We start from the raw sequence: 24,862 nt of genomic DNA, 5'->3' as shown, positions 1-24,862 counted from the left end.
TGATAACTTCTATAAATATCTTCTACAAGTCAAAACGAATTGCCTGTAGAATGCAAAACTATTCTATTAAATGTAAAATAAAATCTACATTCTAATTCTACACCAGTCATCAGATTTTTATACCTCAGGAGACTAAAAGCACAGAAGGTTTAATGTTTTAGACTCCACTTTACATGTTAGCCATTAAGCCATGTCTGCTGCTCCTTCTTGGTCTGCAATGTACTTACCTATGTTTTGATCTTTTTTTCCCCTCTCTGACACAGCTGTGATGCTTTTGTTTCAACTATCTTCATCTACAGCATACACATAAACTTACTGTGTACTGATATGCCACCATCTGGTATGTCAATATGTATATATATATATAAATATATGTATGTATATATATATATATTATGTTATGCACCCTATTTTACAACATGGCCCATGTCAATTGTGGAATTTCCAGAAAGAAAGAAACGAAGCAGCACCCTATTGAAGACTGTTACAAGGTACAACTTGCAAATTTCTCTATGAGAAACTGCAACATTGCCTTGCAATATTGGGAGAATAAATTCACTTCATATTGGAGCTTTCTGAATGGTTCTGTTTGCAAATTTATGGTTCAACCTTTCTAAAGTTTGTGTTAACTGATCTGCTCCACTTCACTGAAGGTTTTTGGTTATGACACCATTTCTGACATTTAATAGGCAGGGTACCGACTATTTAACGGCTCCGTGGGCAGATAGCTTGGGGTTAATGCCTAGGTGGATGCCAGGAGCATTTGTGGCCCCTTAGTAGCTTCAGCAAAAAAGGACATTGAACCTGGGACCTCCCAGGTGCCTTTTGGCCCAGTGGGGAAGAGTTAGGTTTGTTGGGGGCCTCTCATCTTTCGGAGAAGGGCTTGCGGTAGACCACATCCTTTGTGCACTTTTTTTTTTTAGTGTAAAACTTTTGAACTTTTTCCTGCACTTTGTGTGATTGATTCCTCGGCTCTTAGGTAGGAAAAACTGATAGAGTGATTGTAGCAAATATGATGTTCAATGTAAATGTGCTAGAATATAAGTGAAAGTATCTTCTTACACCAATTGGTGCCTTACTCCAGTAGCTTATTGAGTGTTCTTCTTTCACTCCAAAATTTAGTGGCTACCAGGTTCCCCGCCCCTCACAAGCATTTCTCGGCAAAAATGTATTGTGTCTATAGATATATCTGGCCCTAGCCCCCATGATGCTGTTTGTATACTGACTATCACTTGTGTCCTGACAGCTCAGAGGCCATCAATGCTGCTATTCATAGACACTAGCAGCAGCATAAAAACACCCCCGGTGAATCATTTTCCTTCGAGTCCATGTGGATGATTTTTAATTTACATGGATAAGGATGCTGAACTCATATAAAAGCAAAACATCAGCCTGCTTTACCTCATTGCAGTGGCAATCAATAAAATATTCTGAGACACATTCCAAATACTCTCCCATTTGCTCATGCTTATCTGTCTACATTGGGGTCTCTAGTTTCCGGCCCTTTCTTCATTTCTCCCACTGTGTCCTTTACAGTAGTTCTGGTGTTAGGCTGTCTTCCTCTCTACAAAGCAGCATTTGCAGCAGACTGCTTCTTTGTCTACAAAATATCTTTCATTGCAGGCTGTCTCCTTCACTGCAAAACAACTTTTGTAGCAGGCAGTCACCCTCTCTGTAAAGCAGCTTTTGTAAAAGGCTGTCTACCTCTCGCTGAGGCTGCACTGCTGCACCCCAACTACACGCACCAGTGTGCCCATCAAATTTGTGAACAGATGTGCCTAAAGAGGAACAACTACATGTGCTTATCATTTGTAGTTTACATTTCTATCACTACTACAATTTTATTAAGTGAATAACTATTACCTAGTTAGGTGCAAAGAAAAAGATGTACTTAATACAATATCCATCATCACATTTGGTCAATTATAAAATGTTTGGGACATTTCTTATATGCAAAGCACTCTTAGAGTCCACCCATAGAATCTCAAAGGAGACTCGCAGTAATATTAAGGTTTATCCTTTGTTCTGAAAATTGCAAATAAAGATAAGTAATGCAGGTTATTTTTTCTCTTCCTTTATTCAATCTCCCTATAACTTCCTGTACATCTGTGTGTTTCTCTAGTAGCTCAGAGGAAGTAACTGTCTACGGTAATTTACAGTAATCTTCTGCTCCCAGTATTAAATAAATTGTGTATCCTGCAAGTGAAACAGAAAACAGCACTTAATTTTTGATTGTACATTAGAAATTAGAATTTAAAAAATGAGTTTATACTAATTTTATTTATTTTATTTTTTTTGTTGTTGTCCATTCAAGGTTTGCTCTAAGGAGAAATGGTTTATGGGGAGAGTTATCAAAAACTGTGCAGAGGAAGAGTTGTGCAGTTGACCATGGCAACTAATCAGATTGCTTCTTTCATTTTTAAAGGGACCTGTGAAAAAGGATAGAAGCAATCTGATTGGTTGCTATGTGCAACTGGGCAACTTTTCCTCTGGACATGTTTTGATAAATCTCTCGTATATGATTAAAGGAGTATTCAAGGGAAAAATTTATATATATATATATATATATATATATATATATATATATATATATATATATATATATATCAACTGGCTCCGGAAAGTTAAACAGATTTGTAAATTACTTCTATTAAAAAATTTTAATCCTTCCAAAAGTTATTAGCTTCTGAAGTTTTCTGTCTAACTGCTTAATGATGATGTCCCGTCCCGAGAGCTCTGCATGATGGGAGAATATCCCCATAGGAACTGCACAGCTCCCGGGACGTGAGTCATCAGAGAGCAGTTAGACAGAAAACAACAACTCAACTTCAGAAGCTAATAACTATTGGAAGGATTAAGATTTTTTAATAGAAGTAATTTACAAATCTGTTTAACTTTCCGGAGCCAGTTGATATGTATAAAAAAGTTTTGGCCTGGAATACCCCTTTAAGTGTTGTCTCTTCAGAAAACCTTTATTTTTATGCCTTATACTTAATGATGTAACCCTCTTGTTATGAGTTAACATGGATGTTATATGTAAATTAGCAGTAAACAATTTACTGTACAAAGCTCCCGAACACTTGAACGTTTTAACTTCTCATTAACCGCGGGGGATATTCCAAGCATGTGCCCCTGTAGCTTCAGCTCATCAAAATGCAGGTTGTGGAGAGCAGCAATCATTTCCAGCCGCCTTGTAATAACCTTATCAACACTAATATTTAATTAGGAAGCCCATTAATACATAGTTCAAGAGTAACGTCCTGTAATGTATGCCAACAGAAAGGTTCATATATACATCGTAATAACTGCCTACTTATATAGTTTAAGTGTTTTTATTCTTTAGCACTTGTCATATTTTAGCCTAAAACTGGGGGTTTCATATGACTTGACCTGTTATTAATTAATTTACTTTTACAGTTCCACTCGGTAACATAGCCATCATGCCATGTTACCAGTATACTCCTGCTATAATGGTAATTTTGAGTGCATTAACCCAAAACAAAAATGTGTTGTCGGGATATCCTAATGTACCAAAGATCAAGATAAGGCCAGTAATTGAGAAGAAATGCTTGTGTTAGGTTTTGTGTAACATGGTATGATAAGAGTTGAACATGCTTTTTAAAAAAGTGGTTCACCAAGCTCCCTGAATTTTTTATTCTTTTTAAAAGGACAGTTCACAGAAAGCAGATTCTACGTCAACCGGCAATGCAATAAGCTTCAAAACACCTGTTTAACCCTGTCTTAAAGCTTTGTGCACATCCAGGAAAATCTCATTTATGAAGTGAGGAAATGAGTCTTGTTTTCAAGATAAACAAAACTGTAAAAACAATTTTTAAGTGTTTTTGGTTAAAACCAGAATATATGTATAACATGGCATAAAAGGCTCAGTCAACATTTTCTCTCACAGCTAGAAATGTTTGTTAAACCCAGCTAAAAATGCTCTATATTTGGTTAAACCCAGAAAATATAAGTGACATAGTGTAAAAGTCCTATTCCATGTTCGCTCTGAAAGCTAGAAATGCGTATTAATGTTAAACTTAGCTACACATGCTATATGTTTGATTTAAGCCAGAAAATACAAGTAACTTGGCCTAAAGTGCCTTTTAATTGTTCTCTCTCAGTGCTTTTAATGCAGATTTATGTTAAAGACAGTGCAGCCTACTGCACAGTGCTTTGCTCAATTTGCTTTCAATTATAATGTGATAGCTTTCATGGTCTCGTTCTGCAGTCACACGACTGGCATTTGTAGTGCAGTGACTGGACACAGTAATGCAGGTGACAATTCCCTGAGGTCAGCCCACTGCATAATGCTTTGCTCAGCTTGCCTTGTATTGTATTTGTGAATCCTGTCAAGGATCAGAAGTTCTACAGTTTTTCTCTAAGATGGCAACCACAAAGCAGTGCAAAGGGTTTTATCAGTTTCTTAAATCCATCCCTATGCTGTCTCCTGATTGGCCTGGGAGCTGTATGTAGCAAAATGGCAGCAATGACTAACCTGTAGTCATGTGATCTTGCTGCTTTTCTGCAATGTATGCAGGACTACCTTGACATCTTACTGTTAGTTCCTCATCCTATACTGCATTCAGGGGCCAAAATACCATGTGTTCCTCATCCCTTCTCCTATAACAGTGTCATTGCTTGGCAAATGTTAGAATGTTAAGCAAACTGCTCAAAGTTCTGACTGTGACAAGGTTTGCTGGGCTCGGGCTGCTCATTTCTAGATAGAAAATTGCATTGCACTCCTGAAGATGGGACAAGTTACCTAAAGGTACTGGGGATAAAGCTAAGGCTTACTATATATGTACAATAATATACAAATATATACAATATGAAGCTCTAACAGTTATGTCATGCCATCACATCCACCGCCACCCATTTTAATTCCCTTGTAGCAGAGGAATATAGCTGCCTCACTTTGGTAAAATAGCTTTTAATGTGGAAAAGAAGAATATTTTCTTAGATTCAGACTGCCCATACAATGTGTATGTCTTCCCTGTTCATGGACTCTATAGCAGCTAGTGTAAAATGGCTTAAAATGAAAGGATAATGCATGGATTTTAAATGTGTACAAGAGAGGTAACATCTGGCACTGCTCCCTGGATCAAACAGGTATGTACATTTTGACCTTAAGAGAACTCACCACCAGTCAATAGGCCATTGATAGTGCTCTTACAATCAATAGATGAAAGAAGTTTTTATTGTGTAAAGCCTACAACATAGCAGGGGGGGGGGGGGTATAACACAGGATGACAGGAACATATGGGCTATTACATGCAAACCACGCTTTTTTTCAGCCTTGAGAACATAAGAAAATGCATAGGCTACCTTTCACTGTGTTCTGGTCATTACATTGCAAGCAAATGATTCTCTGGTGTGCCACAGCAACAATAGGCTTAAAATTACAGCAAGAGAAAACCCAATGCAGGGATCACTTTAGAGCCATGTCGGTAACACTACAGTCTTTTCTTGTTATAGGTGGACTCATAAATGACTTCTTAGGTTTTAATGGGGATGCTGCCCTGTGTGTACAATGGTACAGTTATGTTTATTAAAGGATGGCATATGTTCTTGGGACCTTACAAGAATTTCTTCTGGTAGGCAAAGAACCCCAGTATGACACATCATTTTATTGTTTTCTGCATTTTTATTGGATATTAAAGGTCAGGGGAAAAATACAGCATAAAATCTAATTACTATGATTTTATATTGCAGGTATTGGCAGCACAGTTCTAACAACTAAAGCTTATTTTTGACATTTTCACTAGAGATGAGCACATTTTTGAAAAATGTGATTTGCCGAATTTTCAGAATTTTTTTTTCCGGGTCGAATTTATTTGCTGCAAATCTATATTAAAAACAGCTATTTCTGGCCTACAGAGAGCCTCAACAAACACTTTGCTTTGTTCTAACACTCATATGGAGTGTGCTGGGGTAGTGAAATAATACTGTTATTCAGAATAACATGCAGATTACAGGCTTCGCTATTTGAATCACTGCCGCAGAGTGGCACAATGACAGAGCCTGGGGGTGGCATCAGTATGAGGAGACCATATAGTGCAGGGGTCGTCAACCCCTGGCACGCGTGGCACTCATGGTACGCAGGATGCATTTGAGTGGCACACGAGAGAGTGCCGACCTGCAGGTAATCCCGGGACACTGTCACTTTAAGCGGCTGCTAAAAGATCTGGCTATAGACGGAAGAAGTATCCCTCCCTTCCCGGTTATTTCTGGGAACAATTTAAGAGAGAGAGAGAGTTTTCTCTCATTTCCTCCCCTGTCATCTTTCGGCTGCCGTGCTCCGCTGTCTGTCGGCAGCATGGAGGGGGAAGGGGGATCGTTTTGAGCTCTGTACCGGCCAAAGTGAGGTGTCTGAAGGAGGTCAGGGGTCACTGCTACAGACCAGTAAGTCGTCTGGATGTTTCTGTGGAATACACTTAGCCCAGCTCCCGGTTCTGACAGCAGCTTTCCTGCCCCAGAGACAGGCCATGGTCTCTGTCAATCTATAGATCCCCATAACTGGGTTATCTACAGATTCCCCCATAACAGTTCACAGCTCCCCATAAGTGTGTAATTCAAAGCTCCCCCAAAAGTGTGTTATTCACAGTTCCCCCATAAGTGTGTCATTCACAGCTCCCCATAACAGTGTTCATTCACAGATCCCCAAAAATGTGTTCATTCACAGATCCTCCGTAACTGTGTCATTCACTGCTCCCCCATAAGTGTGTCAGTCACAGCTTCCCCATAAGTGTATTATTCACAGCTCCCCCATAAGTGTGTCATTCACAGCTCCCCATAACAGTGTTCATTTAAAGCTCCCCATAAGTGTGTAATTCACAGCTCCCCCATAAGTGTATGTATAAAACAAATACTTTTGGTTGTTGAGGGCAATCCCCTCTCTTTGTATTGTCCTGACTGTAAGTTTCTTAGAGCAAGGACAATATATTGGAAACATTCAGAAAAAAAAAACACTTACTCTGTGACAAGCCACATCCCCACAAACCCGACCCACAGTATTCCAATCCCATAATAAATCCTCACCCATATTCTGGCACACCAAGTGACTTCCAAATTTTTTGGGGGCACGGCCCTACCAAAAGGTTGCGCATCCCTGATATAGTGGCTAAATGACACAGTGTGGAGGTGTTGGCAGCATGAGGAGACCCTATAGTGGCTGAATGACACAGCCTTGAGCTGGCAACAGCATGAGTAGACACTTATGCTTCACAATCCCTTAAACTAAAAGATGAATTTTGAAATTTTAATTGAATATCTATGGTAGCTAGCGCTATCATAACATTTTTTAGGCCCAGACCCAGGCCGAGCAGCATCAGTTAACCATATAGTGTCTGAATAGCACAGCCTGGAGGTGGCTGAAGCATAAGGAGAGACCATATAGTGGCTGGATGACTGCCTGGAGTTTGTGGCAGCCTGTGGAGACCATATAGTGTCTGAATTTCACAGCCTGAAGTCTGCAGAAGCATGAGGAGACCATTGAAATTTAAGATTTTTAAATTGAAATTTTAGCTGACACTCCCAAGTTTTAGTGTCCCAGGCGCTGGCGTGAGGTTACAAAGGACCAAAATTAACAAGGAGTCACATGTCACATGGCGGCACAATGACAGAGCCTGGAGGTGGCATCAGTATGAGGAGACCATATAGGGGCTGAATGGCACCGCCTGGAGTTTGTGGCAGCATGAGGATACCATATAGTGGCTGAATTGCACAGCCTGGAGTTGTCTGAAGCATGAGGATACCATATGATGGCTGAATGAGAAAGCCTGGAGGTGGCAGCAGTAGCATCAGGAGTCCTGAAAGTGACCCTAATGCAGAGGAATTTTTGAAACTGGGGACCAGCACCTTAATTTTGTTTTGCAGTATCCATGGCAGCACAGTGATAGAACCTGGAGGTGGTAGCATTAGTATGAGGAGACCATAGAGCAGCACAATGAGAGAGCCTGGAGGTGGTAGCATTAGTATGAGGAGACCATAGAGCAGCACAATTAGAGAGCCTGGAGGTGGCAGCATCAACATGAGGAGACCATATGGAGCAGCCCAATGACAGAGCATTGAGGTGGCAGCAACAGCATTAGGGCCATGTCAACTGAGAGTTAAGTCTGAGGAACCCACTGGCTGTTGACTGGGGGTGTTGGATGTCACTTGGGATGAAGTGGATGACCCAGTGAACCAATCAATCATGGCTTCTGGGTTGCTGGTCGGGACACAACTGCTAGCTGACACCGGGAGCTCAGACCTCTCGCTGCGACTCTTGTTGCCACACGCCACTACTCTGCTGTGACCTCTGCCAGCGCCTGATGAACTTAGGCCACTCCACTGTGCATGTCCTGGCACTACTCTGCTTGAGAAATTGCATATATGAGGGGAGTACAATACGCTTCACTATGCTTAAAACAGTATTTGTTTAGAACAGCAGCAGGTGTGTACTATTGGCTGTCCTTTCACAGTATATAGGCCCTTGAAAGATTAACAGGTACAAAATAGTACACTACTGGTATGGGATATGTGGAATGCTGAAAAATGTGCTACAGTACGCTTAAAAATACGTATTTTAGTAATGCGCTACAGTACACTTAAATAAGTATCTCAGTACAACACCAGCCAGTGAGTACTTTTGCCTGGACTTTCACAGTATCTAGGCCCTTGACAGATAAACAGGTACAAAATAGTACACTACTTAGATGTATGAATGTGGCATTCACTTATGAGGGCAATAAAATGTGGTACAGTACGCTTAAAAAAGTAGTGGTGCACACTAGAGATGAGCAAACTTTTCAAAAATTCAATTAGGCCGATTCGTCAAATTTTTCGAAAAAGTTTGTTTCGATCCAAATTTTTTTGCGGCAAATCTATATTAAAAAAGGCTATTTCTAGCCTACATACAGCCTCTATAGGGGTATAGAACACTTTGCTGTGTTCTAAAATGCATATGGAGTGTGCTGGGTTAGTGAAATATTACTGTTATTCAGAATAACATGCAGATTACCGGCATCGCTTTTAGAATCACTGCCGCACAGCAGCACAATGACAGAGCCTGGTGGTGGCATCAGTGTCAGGAGACCATACAGTGACTGAATAACATAGCGTGGAGGTGTTGGCAGAATGAGGACACCATATAGTGGCTGAATGACACAGCTTGGATGAGGCTGAAGTATGAGGACACCATATAGTGGCTGAATGACACAGAATGGAGGTGTTGGCAGCATGAGGAAACCATGTAGTGGCTGAATTGCACAGTGTGGAGGTGTTGGCAGCATGAGGACACCATATAGTGGCTGAATGACACAGCTTGGATGAAGCTGAAGCATGAGGACACCATATAGTGGCTGAATGACACAGCGTGGAGGTGTTGGCAGCATGAGGACACCATATAGTGGCTGAATGGCACAGTGTGGAGGTGTTGGCAGCATGAGGACACCATATAGTGGCTTAATGACACAGCTTGGATGAAGCTGAAGCATGAGGACACCATATAGTGGCTGAATGACACAGCGTGGAGGTGTTGGCAGCATGAGGATACCATATAGTGGCTGAATTGCACAGCCTGGAGTTGTCTGAAGCATGAGGATACCATATGATGGCTGAATGACACAGCTTGGATGAGGCTGAAGCATGAGGACACCATATAGTGGCTAAATGACACAGAAAGGAGGTGTTGGCAGCATGAGGACACCATATAGTGGCTGAATGGCACAGTGTGGAGGTGTTGGCAGCATGAGGACACCATATAGTGGCTGAATGGCACAGTGTGGAGGTGTTGGCAGCATGAGGACACCATATAGTGGCTGAATGACACAGCTTGGATGAAGCTGAAGCATGAGGACACCATATAGTGGCTGAATGACACAGCGTGGAGGTGTAGGCAGCATGAGGAGACCATATAGTGGCTGAATGACACAGCATGGAGGTGTTGGCAGCATGAGGAGACCATGTAGTGGATGAATGGCACAGCCCGGAGTTGCCAGCCGCATGAGTAGGCACTAGGCCTTCACAATCCCTAAGATTAAAAGATGAATTAAGAAATTTAAACTGAAGATTTTGGATAGCGGGTGCTACCTATGAGAAAATTTGAAATTACCAGACCCAGGCCCCACAGCTGCATCAGTAACCCATATATTGCCTGAATGACACAGCCTGGAGTTGGCTGATGCACGAGTACACACCAGGGCTTCACAATCCCTCCCAAAAAACACCACAATTTTTGAAATTATTGAAAAAGATTTTGGATAGCGGGTGCTACCCATGAGAAAATGTAAAATTCCCAGACCCAGGCCCAGCAGCGCTATCATTATTTGATTTGAAATTTAAAACAACCTTTGCGTGTCCCGGACCCCAGCGTGTGGGTATGAAAGACCAAATCCAACAAGCCCCCACAGGGCTCATGTGGCCGTGAGATTTAGGCGAAACATCTCCATTGCCCTGATCGGCCATTGTTTCCAAGACTTCTCGCCAAGGCAAACCATGTGAAGAACAGAGTGACACAGCCGTGATCTGCACACATGGTATGCTGAAGGGCCACTGAGACTTGTCCAGGCAGTGGAGGCTTAAGACACAGTGGAGGATGGGTGCGGAGTAGCACACTGTCGCAGGACCAATGGGCTGACAGAGTGTAGCAAGAAGCAGCATTGAGTACACACCAGGGCTTCAGAATCCCAAAGAAAAAACAACCATTTTTAAAATAATTTTAAGAATATTTAGGACAGTGGATGCTACCTGTATGTTGCATGAATGACACATCCTGGAGTTGGCTGATGCATGAGTACACACTAGGGCTTCACAATCCCTCCAAAAAAACACAATTGTAGAAATTTATGAAGAAGACTTATGGATAGCGGGTGCTACCTATGAGAAAATGTGAAATTTCCAGACCCAGACCCAGCAGCGCCATCAGTAAACCATATATTGCCTGAATGACACAGGATGGAGTTGGCTGATGCATGAGTACACACCGAAGCTTCACAATCCCTAATAAAAAAGAAAAACCTTTTTGACGAAAAATGTTAATGAAAATTTAGGACAGCGAGGGCTCTCCATATATTACCAGAATGACGCAGCCTGGAGTTGTCTGCAGCATGAGGAGACCATTGAAATGTGTGATTTTTTTATTTGAAATTAAAATTAAAATTTGTGTCCTGGACCCAGCCGTGTGGGTACAAAGGACCTAATCTCACAAGCACCCACAGGGCTCATGTGGCCTTAAGACGTAGGCGCAATGTCTCCATAGCCCTGACCGGCCATTTTTTGTTTTTGTACCTTTGTTTAAGAACAAACACATATCCAAGAGTCCAGAAGACTCTATAATGCAGGACGGTGGACCACCAAAAGACATTCTTCTATAAAATATTTTTTTATGAAATAAAGAAGCAGAGTTCATCCTTCTGCGTATTTTTTTGAAAATTTTACTTAAAAAATCACACACAACAATCGTTTAATGGTGTAATGGTTATTATTGTGGAAAATTCAAGTTTATTACTGTGATAATTATCAGAAAATTTGAAAAAACACTACCCAAGAGTGTTTAATAACCCCATACATTGCACCATAAATGTTGAAATTTAAATTAAGCATATATGTATGTATTTCAAAAATCCTAAAATTAAAGGCCCAAGCCCAGAAGCATCATGAAGTCAAGTAGTTCCTGAAAGACACAAGAGCAGTCAGGAGTAGGCATCAGCAGTTCCCAAGAGGCTTTAATAACCCCTTACATTGCACGATCACTCGCGAGATCGAGCATTAACAGGTGTGTTATGCCCTCAGATGTCCGGGGCTGCATGCGCGCTACACTGAACGGACCAGCGTGTGTCTATCTTTCACCGACAGGTGCGGGTAACCCGCTGAACCCCCTTCGCGATAGGGATCAGGGATTGCAATTATTTGCCAGGAAAGAAGAATCACAACTAAGCGCCGGTCATAAGCTCGGGTTCATTAAGTCCTTGCCCTTTGTACACACCGCATGTCTCTACTACAGATTGGATGGTTTAGTGAGGTCCTCGGATTGGCCCCGGCGGGGTAGGAGAAGGCCCTAGCAAAGCGCCGAGAATTTAAACATCATTGTTGAAATTAGCATTAACCCCTTAAGAAGGGCGCAAACTTACGCCCTTGGTCCCGCTTCCGTGATATAACGCGGGGTTACACGGTAACCCCGCATCATATCACGGCGGGCCCGGTGTCATAGTGAAGCCGGGACTCGCCGCTAATAGCGCTCGTGGCGCCGCGCGCTATTAACCGGCTAAAAGTGAAAGTAAAATGTGCCGGTTAGCTCAGGGAGCTGTTCGGGATCGCCACGGTAAAATCGTGGCATCCCGAACAGCTATACTTCAGGAGTAAGGTCTCTTACCTTGCTTCCTGAAATCCGATCGCCGATTGAATGATTCAAGCCTGAGATCCACTGAAAAACACTGATTGATGCATTCCCAAGGAGATGCATCAATCATTGTTAAAGATCAGTACATGCAATGTTATAGCCCCCCCCCCCCTAGGGGCTATAATATGGTATAAGAAAAGTGTAAAAAAATCACTAACCCTTTTAATGATCCCTTCCCCTAATAAAAGTTTGAATCACCCGGCATTTCCAAGAATAAAAAAAAAAGTGTAAATAAAAATAAACATATGTGGTATCGCCGCGTGCAGAAATGTCCGAATTATAAAAATATACTGCTTTTTAAACCGCAAGTTCAATGGCGTACGTGCAAAAAAAATTCCAAAGTTCAAAATAGCGTATTTTTGGTAACTTTTTATATCATGAAAAGATGAATAAAAAGCGATCAAAAAGTCTGATCAATGCACAAATAGAACAGACAAAAACTTCAGATCACCGGGCCAAAAATTTGCCCTCATAGCCCCCTAAACATGGAAAAATAAAAAAGTTATAGGGCTCAGAAAATGACAATTTCAAACGTATAAATTTTCCTGCATGTATTTATGATTTTTTTTCAGCAGTAATACAAAATCAAACCTATACAAGTAGGGTATCATTTTAACCGAATGGACCTAGAAAATAAAGATAAGGTGTCATTTTTACTGAAAAATTTACTACGTAGAAACAGAAGCCCCTAAAAGTTACAAAATGGCATTTTTTTTTCAATTTTGTCGCACAATTATTTTTTTTTCCTGTTTCTCCGTAGATTTTTGGTTAAAATAACTGATGTCATTACAAAGTAGAATTGGTGGCGCAAAAAAAAAGCCATCATATAGAATTTTAGGTGAAAATTTTAGAGTTATGATTTTTTAAAGTTAAGGAGGAAAAATTGAAAATGAAAAAACGGAAAAAGCCCCGGTCCTTAAGGGGTTAAGCATGTATTAGCTACTGCTAAACTTCCAAAAATGTAGGGCCCAAGGCCTGAGGCATTAGGGAGGCACTTATTTCCTGAAAGACACAGAATGAGTCAGGAGCAGTCATTCGCAGTACCCAAGAGGGTTTCATAACCAACCTCTTACATTTAAAGATCAATGTTGAATTTTGTATTAAGCACGTATTTAGCTACTGCAAAACATCCAAAAATTGAAGGCCCAAGGCCTGAGGCATCAGGGAGGCAAGTAGTTCCCGAAAGACACAGAATGAGTCAGGAGCAGTCATTCGCAGTACCCAAGAGAGTTTCATAACCATCCCCTTACATTTAAAGATCAATGTTGAAATTTGCATTAAGCGTGTATTTAGCTTCTGCTAAACATTCAAAAATTGAAGGCCCAAGGCCTGAGGGCAGGGAGGCAAGTAGTTCCTGAAAGACACAGAATGAGTATGGAGAAGGCATTCTCAGTACCCAAGAGGGTTTCATAACCCCTTACATTTAAAGATCAATGTTGAAATTTGCATTAAGCATATATTTAGCTATTGTTAAACATCCAAAAATTAAAGGCCCAAGGCCAGAAGCATCAGTGAGGCAAGTAGTTCCTGAAAGACACAGGATGAGCCAGGAGCAGTCATTCGTAGTACCCAAGAGGGTTTCATAACCAACCCCTTACATTTAAAGATAAATGTTGAAATTTGCATTAAGCATGTATTTAGCTACTGCTAAACATCCAAAAATTGAAGGCCCAAGGCCTGAGGGCAGGCAGGCAAGTAGTTCCTGAATGACACAGAATGAGTATGGAGCAGGCATTCGCAGTACCCAAGAGGGTTTCATAACCCCTTACATTTAAAGATCAATGTTGACATTTGCATTAAGCATATATTTAGCTATTGCTAAACATCCAAAAATTAAAGGCCCAAGGCCAGAAACATCAGTGAGGCAAGTAGTTCCTGAAAGACACAGGATGAGCCAGGAGCAGGCAATCGCAGTACCAAAGAGGGTTTCATAATCCTAATTGATAACCCAAGAGGGTTTCATAACCAACCATAATTGGGAAATGTTGGTGTAGCAGCATGGTCAATCTACTCTGAGGCATCTGGCATTGGTGGCTGGAAATCCTGGCTGATCCATCCCTGATTCACCTTGACAAACGTCAGTCTCTCCCCATTTTTGGTGGACAGACGAGTTCGCCTAGGGGTGACTATGGCCCGGCCGCACTAAACACCCGCTCTGATGGCACACTACTGGCCGGGCAGGACAACTTTTCCAGGGTAAACTCTGCTAGTTGTCGCCATAAATCAAGTTTGGCTGCCCAGAAGTCCAGCGGATCTTCAATGGTTGTTGGCATGGCCATGTCAAGGTATGCCACCACCTGCTGGTTCAGGTCCTGCTCTATGTCTACCTGCTGCTGATGAGTTGCTTCACTATGCGGTTGAAGAAAGCTACTCATCAGCGACTGTAGACTCAGGCTGCTGATGATTGAGCTGGTACTGCTCCTCCCATCCTCCCCTCCCCAGCAGCCATGGCAGTGGAAGGTGAGTGCAGAGGGCCCCCCGAGTCAGACCTGTGAGTGGATGGACCATGTGGCCGATAGGCATCAGCCAACTGAGTACGTAGAATCTCTCTGTAGTAGGTCAATTTGTCCTCCCTCTCAGTGGGTGTTAAAAAGGCCCCCATTTTGGGACGGTAGCGAGGGTCTAATAAGGTGGAGATCCAGAAGTCATCCCGCTGACGAATTTTGACAATTCGGGGGTCACTGAGCATGCATCGTGCCATTTGCGCCAGTGACTCAGAGGGACTACCTGCCTCCATCTCCACTGCATACTGCCACGGTGTGTCTGGGTCTCAACTTCCTCATAACCCTCCAGGCCTCTGGCTGCTCCTGCTCCTCCTCTCCTGTCCGAAGACTGGAAACACCGGCTATCTCATCCAACCTAAACTGTGCTCCGCTCTGCCCCTCATCATCCTCCTCCTCCAGTTCAGCCCCCACAGGGCTCATGTAGCTTTGAGATATAGGCGCAACGTCTCCATTGCCATGACCAGCCATGGTTTCAATCATTTGTTGTAGGAAAGGTAGGAGTGGAATTACATCGTTCATGGCGTAATGTGGCTTCCTCAAAGGGCCTCAGCAAACGGCAGGTGTCACGTATGAGCTGCCACTGGTTCACATTGAAATTACACAGGGGAGTACTCCTATCGGCTTGGATCATCAAGAAATCGGTGATGGCTTTTCTTTGTTCGTATAGTCTGTCCAACGTATGGAGGGTGGAATTCCAACGTGTGGCAACGTCACAAATAAGACTATGTTGTGGGATACCGTTCTGACGCTGCAGCTCAAGGAAGGTGTGCTTGGCGGTGTACGAGTGACTGAAGTGCATGCACAGTTTCCTTGCCGTTTTCAGGATGTTTTGCAAATGGGGTGAAGACTTGAGGAAGTGTTTCACAACCAGATTCAACACATGTGCCATGCAGGGCGCATGTTTCACACTTCCTTGTTGCAGCCCGGACACAATGTTCTTCCCATTGTCGGTCACCATAGTTCCCATTTCCAGATTTCATGGAGTAAGCCATACTCGGATGTCTTTACGAATGAACTTTAGCAGTTCCTCCCCTGTGTGACTCCGTTCGCCAAGGCAAACCATGTGAAGAACAGCTTGACACCGCCGTGCCCTACACACATGGTACGATGAAGGGCCACCGAGATTTGGACGTGCAGTGTAGGCCGAGGACACAGTGGAGGATGAGGAGGTGGCGTTGCACACTGTAACAGGACCAACTGCCTGGGAGCGAGAGCGTGGAGGAGGAAGCGGTGTGACCTGTCCAAGTTGCTGTTGTGGCTGTGCAGGAACCACATTTACCCAGTGAGCCGTAAAAGACAAGTATTGTCCCTGGCCGTAGTTAGAGCTCCACGCGTCGGCGCTGCCGTGCACTTTTGAACACACCGACAGGCTCAAGGACTGGCCCACTTTCTCTTGTACAAACTTATGCAGGGCTGGTACTGCCTTCTTCGCAAAGAAATGATGGCTTGGGACTCTCCACCTTGGCTCGGCACAAGCCATCAATTCTCTGAAAGGGGCTGAGTCCACCACTTGAAAAGGAAGGGACTGCAACACCAGCAACTTGGACAGGAGCACATTCAATTTCTGCGCATACTGTTGTCTCTTGGACATGGCTTCGCCGATGGATTATTGGCGGAATGGCTGACTAAAAGCGGGAGAAGCAGAAGCGACAGAAGGAGGGTTTGACACACAGCTCCCTTCGGCTGAGGTGGTGGAGCCTTGGCTGGATGAAGGAGGGAGCGGATGGCCACTGGGTGATGCAGCAGGCTGGACCACAACATCAGAGCCACGGTTCTCCCAGGCCGCTTTATGGTGGCGAAGCATGTGTTGACACAGGGGCGTGGTGCCAACATTGGGACCCTGGCCACGCTTCACCTTCTGCCGACAGATCTTGCATGTGGCTACGTGAACCTCCTCCGGATGCCTTATGAAAAACTTCCACACCGCCGAGTAACTCCAGGAACCCCTGTTCCACTACCTCCCGGAAAGATAGGCTGCCGCGAAGCAGGTGGTCTCCCCCGGGCACGTTTGGCTCCTGAATTTCCACTACTGCCACCACACTGACTGCTAACCGTGCTACCGCCTTGCTGCCTCAAGGGCAACCTGTAACTCTCTTCTCCTGATGATGATGAAGCCCCTTCTGCACCCGGCTCCCAATTGCGATCAGCTTCATCATCATCAACAGTTGTGTGCACGTCACTGATGTCCTCCTCAAGTTCCCCAACAATGTCTGCTTCAGGGCCCTGAACATTTGCAACACTGGGGGTGTCAGATGTCACTTGTGATGATGTGGATGAGCGTGTTAACCAATCCACAACGGCAGATGGGTTGCTGGTGGAGACACGACCGCTGGCTGATAACGGAAGCTCAGGCCTCTCGCTGCGATTCCTGCTGCCTCTCGCCCCAAGTCTGCTGTCAGCTCTGCCTGAAGTATTTAGGCCTCTGCCACTCCTCTGTGCACGTCCTGGCACTTCTCTGCCTGACATACTTAGTGCGTTTATGAGGGTATTACAATACGCTACACTACTCTTTAAACAGTATTTGTCTAGAACAGCAGCAGGTGATTACTTGCGGCTGTCCATGAACAATATGTACGCCCTTGACAGATTAACAGCTACTAGATGGTACAATACTTGGATGTACCTATGCGGTATGCACTGATGAGGGCAGTAATATGCCTATTAGCAGAAAAAACTCTGTATTTTTGTAAAACACCAGCCGGTGGATACTATTGTTTGGACCTTGACGGTATGGAGCACCTTGACAGCTTAACAGGTACTAAATGGTACAATACTTGGATGTACCTATGCGGTATGCACTGATGAGGGCAGTAATATGCCTAACTATAAGCAGAAAAAACTCTGTATTTTTGTAAAACACCAGCCGGTGGATACTATTGTTTGGACTTTGACGGTATGGAGCACCTTGACAGCTTAACAGGTACTAAATGGTACAATACTTGCATGTACCTATGCGGTATGTACTGATGAGGACAGTTATATATGCGTAACTATACGCAGAAAAAACTATTAAAAAATAAATAAAAAAAACAGCCGGTGAATAGTATTGCTTGGGCTTGCACAGTATGTAGCCAGCCCCTTGACAGATTAACAGGTACAAAATGGTACAAATGCACTACAGTCCACTGAACAATCATGTATTTCTGAACAGCAGCAGGACCCAACAGTGCAGCACCACAAAAAAAAATCCAGGGATTAAACCCTAAATTGCACTCTGTCACACAATTCTGAGCAGCAGAAGATTTGTGAAGCAAATAAAAATAAACTCAATTGGGCTGAAAAATTAGGAGATAAGATGCTTCACAAAGTTCAGGCAGCTGGGAGATATGTATGAGGCAGCTGACAGCTATCTGCCCCTCTCTGCTGCAATGCTCAATAACGTGAATAGGAGGTTTAGCTATCAATGATCCTTCTCAGTGTAACAGCAAAGCACTCTGCACTCCTGCCTTTCCCTAATGCTGATGTGACTAGCAGTTGCAGTGTAACGCTGTGGAATGAGCTATTCACACACACGCAGTCCCGTCCTCTCCATCTGAGTGCATAGATGAAATGAAGAGAGGCAATATGGCCGCCAATTATATAGGGCCTGTGACATCACATCATGTGATTCAGGGTCAGCCCGCCTACCTTCATTCCCGCCGCTGTTTCCCGCCCTCCCATAATCCCCTGCCCCATGTACTCACATGTGGATCCGCCATCTTAGGTCTCCAATAGCCTGGAACGCTGTAAAATGGAGTTTAATGAAGCGATTTGCGCGATAGAATCGCGGTGATATTCGTATTCGTTGCAAATCAAATTTTTCATGAAATTCGTAACGAATTCGGGTTTTTCAACTTCGATTCGCTCATCTCTAGTGTACACCAGCCGGTGAGTACTTTTGCCTGGCCTTTCACAGTATCTAGGCCCTTGAGACTTTAACAGGAACAAAATAGTACACCACTTAGATGTACGTATGTGGTATGCACTTATGAGGCACAGAAAAATGTGCTACTGTACGCTAAAAAAAAATAGTAAAAGGAGTTTAATTAAGCGATTTGCACGATAGAATTGCAGCGATATTCGCATTTGTTGGGAATCAAATTTTTCATGAAATTCGGGTTTGTCAGCTTCAATTCGCTTATCTCTAATTTTCACCTGTTAACCTTTTTAAGACACAGCCCTTTTTGGCTTTTACATTTTCCTTTTTTTCCTTCCTCACCTTTCATAACTCTTTTATTTTTCCATTCACAGAGCTATATCAGGGCATGATTTTTGTCGGATCATTTGTACTTTGCAATGATACCTTTCATAATACCATAAACTGTACAGCAAAACAAACAAACATCTATTTATTTATCTATCTATCTTCATTCTGTGGGTCAATACAATTAAAACAAAACAATTCTATGTACATGCTAATCTATTATTGTACTATTGTACTATTTAAAAAAAATATATATATATATATATATATATATATATATATATATATATATATATATGCATTCTTTAAATTGCCCTATTCTGACCTCTATAACTATTACATTTTTCCATATACAGGACTTTATGAGGGCTCATTTTTGTTCTTTAGTGTTTGGTAGTTCTTCACATTTACACCATTCACCACACAGGATCATAAACATTATATTTTAATAATTTGGACATTTATGAACATGTTAATATCAAATACATTTAAAAGGGGAGTGATATAAACTATTATTTGGGGAGAGGCTTTTATATATATATATATTTTAAAAGTTTTTTAATGAATAATTTTAAAATTTTCCATCTTTCAAATGCATGTCCTGTTCAGTACTATGAAAAAACTTCTTACGAATACTATTGATGATCGGCCTGAGTAAGACTGTACAAGAAAACAAACAATAGTCCAGTAACCAGTACTCACCTGGTATGAGCGTCCTTGTGGATTTAGAACCAGGGGGTCTGGACGTTTACATACGAGTAAAGATCATGCGCTCAATAACTGCGTAGCAAAACTGCATCCATTAAAGGCGTTCTCCGGTGCTTAAACATCTTATCCCCTATCCAAAGGATAGGGGATAAGATGCTTGATCGCGGGAGTCCCGCCATTTGTAACCAGTCCCCGGAGCGTGTTCGCTCCGGGACTGATTACCGGTGACTACTGGGCGGGCGGCGTGTGATGTCACTCCTGCGCCGGCGTGTGACGTCACGCTCCGCCCCTCAATGCAAGTCTACTGGAGGGGGCATGATAGCTGTCACGCCCCCTCCCGTAGGCTTGCATTGAGGGGCGGAGCGTGACGTCACACGACGGCGCAGGCGTGACGTCACACGCCGCCCGCCCTGTAGTTGCCCGTACTCAGACCCGGAGCGAACACGCCCCAGGGACTGATTACAAACGGGGTGCCGCGTGCATGACCCTGGGGGTCCCCAGCGGCGGGACTCCCGCGATCAGGCATCTTATCCCCTATCCTTTGGATAGGGGATAAGATATTTCAGCACCGGAGAACCCCTTTAAAGGGGTATTCTAGGATTTTGTTTTTATTTGACTTTGCTACAGGGGCTGTAAAGTTAGTTGTGGTTCATAATATAGCCTATTTACCTGTGTTTCATGGTGGTCTAATAATTCTCATGTGAATTTTGCCCCAATATTTATTTTTGACAGCATACAAAATGAGTGTCATCTTAGGTTTTTCCAGGTTGCCGTGCAGCCTGAGAAATTACATCACTAGTCAAATGATCAGAGGAAGCCTGTCTTTGCTTCAATGGGTGGAGCGACCGCTGGGTGGAAAGAATATCATTATGCAAGAATTGTAGTTTTGCTACAGCTGGAGGCACTCTGGTCAGAAAACACTGGTCTATTGCATTGAAAGGATCCCAGGTGTGTTTTAATGGGTGCGGTGACTGATGTGTGGGATGGGGAAAAGTGACATCACACTTACCAACAAGGAATTATGGGATTTGTAGTTTGATTAAACAAACTCCAACAGGGAACAATTAATTCACAAAAAGATAGCCATAGCTTTATGGAAATCTCACAACATAGCCATTTATCCCCATCACTGTAGACCCTTCTTAAGCATGGCTATTACTGTCTTAGAGGTACATACTAAAATCACCTTATGGTGGATAACCCCTTCAATGGTAAAAATGCATTAAAATGCAGTATATTTGTGATGAATGGTTTTGCCTGAACCCATAGGGTTAATGATTTCGAGCCCTGTTGTTTGTTTTGGTTGCTGGGATGACACCTCTGTGCTCCTGGGTGTGGTTTAGCTTGCTGAGCCAATTAGAGTGCTCCTGGTTGCAGCTCAGACATATACAAGGAGGTCCATTTCAGATTCTGTTTGTGATAGTTCTTAGTAACTTATCTAGCTATCTCTAGCTCATTCTGTTTATTCTGGTTTTGTGACTCTTGGCTTGGCTTTTGACTTCCCTTTGATACTCTGTTACTGTACTTCATGTTCTCCAGGTTTAGACTCGGCCCTCTCACTACGTATTTTTGTATGTGTGTGTTTAGGTTTGTTTTCTGTTAGTCGTGTACCTTCAGCCTTTCCCAACCTTTTTTCAGTTTTGGCTTTTTGACTGTCCCTCACTTATTTAGGAAGGGACTGTCACCATGGTTATGGACCTGTCTTCTAGGGCAGGTATGTAAGTAGGCAGGGACAGGGTGGTGGGAGAGAATAGTGTGCATTCCTTCCCTGCCCGGACGTTACATTATTATAAGCCCAACTACTGCACCTGTTTTGTTGTTAGTCAGGGACCCCATGACAGCTCTTGTTAGTCAGATGCAGAACCTAACTCAGTTGGTCCAGGATTTAGGTACATCACCAAGTCGTTTCAATCCGAGTCTAGAATAAACCAGGACTAGACTGAGAGGCTTGAACATCAGGAGCAGCTGAATCAGAGGTTGTTGTCCAGAATCTTGGAGCTTGAGTCTTCACACTCAATTGTTCCTACTTCTCTTTCAGCACCTTTGGAACTTCAGGTTAGTCTTCCTGAGTGTTTTTCAGGGAACCGAAAAGCTTTTAAAACCTTTTGTGAAAGTTGCAAGCTATACTTTCGGTTAAGACCCCATTTGTCTGGTACTGAGGCCCAAAAAAGTTAGTATTATTATGTCTCTTTTGCAAGGAGGTCCCCAACAGTGGATATTTTCTCTTGATCATGATGCCCCTGAGTTGTCCTCTGTGGACTCTCTGTTTGCTGATTTGGGTCTTCTGTATGCCGAACATGACCGAGCTGCGTATGCTGAGTCTCAGTTGCGTGCATTAACCCCTTAAGGACCCAGCCATTTTACACCTTAGGACCCGGGCATTTTTTGCACATCTGACCACTGTCACTTTAAACATTAATAACTCTGGAATGCTTTTAGTTATCATTCTGATTTTGAGAAAGTTTTTTTGTGATATATTCTACTTTAACATAGTGGTAAAATTTTGTGGTAACTTGCATCCTTTCTTGGTGAAAAATCCCAAAATTTGATGAAAAATTCGAAAATTTTGCATTTTTCTAACTTTGAAGCTCTCTGCTTGTAAGGAAAATGGATATTCCAAATATTTTTTTTATTCACATATACAATATGTCTTCTTTATGTTTGCATCATAAAATTGACGTGTTTTTACTTTTGGAAAACACCAGAGGGCTTCAAAGTTCAACAGCAATTTTCCACAAAATTTCCAAACTCACTATTTTTAAGGGACCAGTTAAGGTTTTAAGTGGATTTGAAGGGTCTTCATCTTAGAAATACCCCACAAATGACCCCATTATAAAAACTGCACCCCACAAAGTATTCAAAATTACATTCAGTCAGCGTTTTAACCCTTCAGGTGTTTCACAGGAATAGCAGCAAAGTGAAGGAGAAAATTCACAATCTTCATTTTTTACACTCGCATGTTCTTGTAGACCCAATTTTTGAATTTTTACAAGGGGTAAAAGGAGAAAATGTATACTTATATTTGTAGCCCAATTTCTCTGGAGTAAGCACATACCTCATAAGTCTATGTAAAGTGTTCGACGGGCGCAGTAGAGGGCTCAGAAGCGAATGAGCGACAAGGGGATTTTGGAGAGTACATTTTTCTGAAATGGTTTTTGGGGGGCATGTTGCATTTAGGAAGCCCCTATGGTGCCAGAACAGCAAACAAAAAAACTACATGCCATACCATTTTGGAAACTAGACCCCTTGAGGAATGTAACAAGGAATTAAGTGAGCCTTAATACCACACAGGTGTTTCACGACTTTTGCATATGTAAAAAAATAAAAATAAAATTTCACTAAAATGTATGTTTCCCCCCAAATTTCACATTTTTGCAAGGGTTAATAGCAGAAAATAGCCCCCAAAATTTGTAACCCCATCTTTTCTGAGTATGGAGGTACCCCATAAGTTGACCTGAAGTGCACTACGGGCGAACTACAATGCTCAGAAGAGGAGGAGTCATATTTGGCTTTTTGAGAGCAAATTTTGCTCGGGGGCATGTCACATTTAGGAAGCCCCTATGGTGCCAGGACAGTAAAAAAAAAAACTCACATGGCATACTATTTTGGAAACTAGACCCCTTGAGGAACGTAACAAAGAATAAAGTGAGCCTTTCACGACTTTTGCATACGTAAAAAAAAAAATTTCACTAAAATGTGTGCTTCCCCCCCAAATTTCACTTTTTTTACAAAGGTTAATAGCAGAAAATAGCCCCCAAACTTTGTAACCTGATCTCTTCTGAGTATGGAGGTACCCCATAAGTTGACCTGAAGTGCACTACGGGCGAACTACAATGCTCAGAAGAGAAGAAGTCATATTTGGCTTTTTGAGAGCAAATTTTGCTCGGGGGGCATGTCGCATTTAGGAAGCCCCAATGGTGCCAGGACAGCAAAATAACCCCCACATGGCATACCATTTTGGAAACTAGACCCCTTGAGGAACGTAACAAGGGGTACAGTGAGCATTTACCCCCCACTGGTGTCTTTCAGATCTTTGAAACAGTGGGCTGTACAAAATTCTTAATTTGAACAGCCCACTGTTCCAAAGATCTGTCAGACAGTCGGGAGAAATTGCATTACAAATTTTAGGGGGCTTTTTTTTCCCCTTTTACCTCTTGTCAAAATGAAAAGTATAGGGCAACACCAGCATGTTAGTGTAAAAAAATTTTTTTTTTTACACTAACATACTGGTGTAGACCCCAACTTCACCTTTTCATAAGGGGTGAAAGGAGAAAAAGCCCCCCAAAATTTGTTAGGCAATTTCTCCCGAGTACGGCGATACCCCATATGTGGCCCTAAACTGTTGCCTTGAAATACGACAGGGCTCCGAAGTGAGAGAGCGCCATGTGCATTTGGAGCCTGAATTAGGGATTTGCATTGGGGTGGACATTGGGGTATTCTACGCCAGTGATTCCCAAACAGGGTTCTTCCAGCTGTTGCAAAACTCCCAGCATGCTTGGACAGTCAACGGCTGTCCGTCAATACTGGGAGTTGTTGTTTTGCAACAGCTGGAGTCTCCATTTTGGAAACAGAGGCGTACCAGACGTTTTTCATTTTTATTGGGGGCGGGGGCTGTGTAGGCGTATGTGTATATGTAGTGTTTTTTTTACTTTTCATTTTATTATGTGTTAGTGTAGTGTAGTGTTTTTAGGGTACAGTCACACGGGCGGGGGATTACAGTGAGTTTCCCGCTGCGAGATTGAGCTGCTGCGCAAAATTTGCTGCATTGCAAACTTGCAGCCTGATACTCACTGTAAGCCCCCTGCCCATATGAATGTACCCTGTACATTCACAGGGGGGGGGACCTCCAGCTGTTGCAAAACTACAACTCCCGTCATGCACAGTCTATCACTGCATGCTGGTAGTTATAGTTTTGCAACAGCTGGAGGCACACGGGTTGGGAAACACTGAGTTTGGAAACAGACAATGTTTCCCAACCAGTGTGCCTCCAGTTGTTGCAAAACCACTACTGGAAGTAGTAATTCGGCAACATCTTTAGAACCATCTGGAGGACTACAGTTTGCAGACCACTAATACAGTGTTACCAAT

General features: G+C 42.8%; 1 long non-coding RNA gene across 1 annotated transcript in view; it reads right to left on the bottom strand.

Annotated features, from left to right (window-relative positions):
• Positions 1 to 2,061: 2,061 nt before the first annotated feature.
• The window catches only part of LOC130356585 (uncharacterized), a 125,846-nt gene continuing 103,045 nt past the window's right edge, over positions 2,062 to 24,862 (bottom strand). The window contains exon 3 of the long non-coding RNA XR_008888926.1: positions 2,062 to 2,196. This is a non-coding gene — a long non-coding RNA (uncharacterized LOC130356585). The remainder of the gene's footprint in view (positions 2,197 to 24,862) is intronic.

The sequence above is a fragment of the Hyla sarda genome, chromosome 2 (assembly GCF_029499605.1).
Source record: "Hyla sarda isolate aHylSar1 chromosome 2, aHylSar1.hap1, whole genome shotgun sequence".
NCBI lineage: Eukaryota > Metazoa > Chordata > Amphibia > Anura > Hylidae > Hyla > Hyla sarda.
Note: the sequence above shows the minus strand (reverse complement) of the source record. Positions and strands in the feature narration are given on the sequence as shown.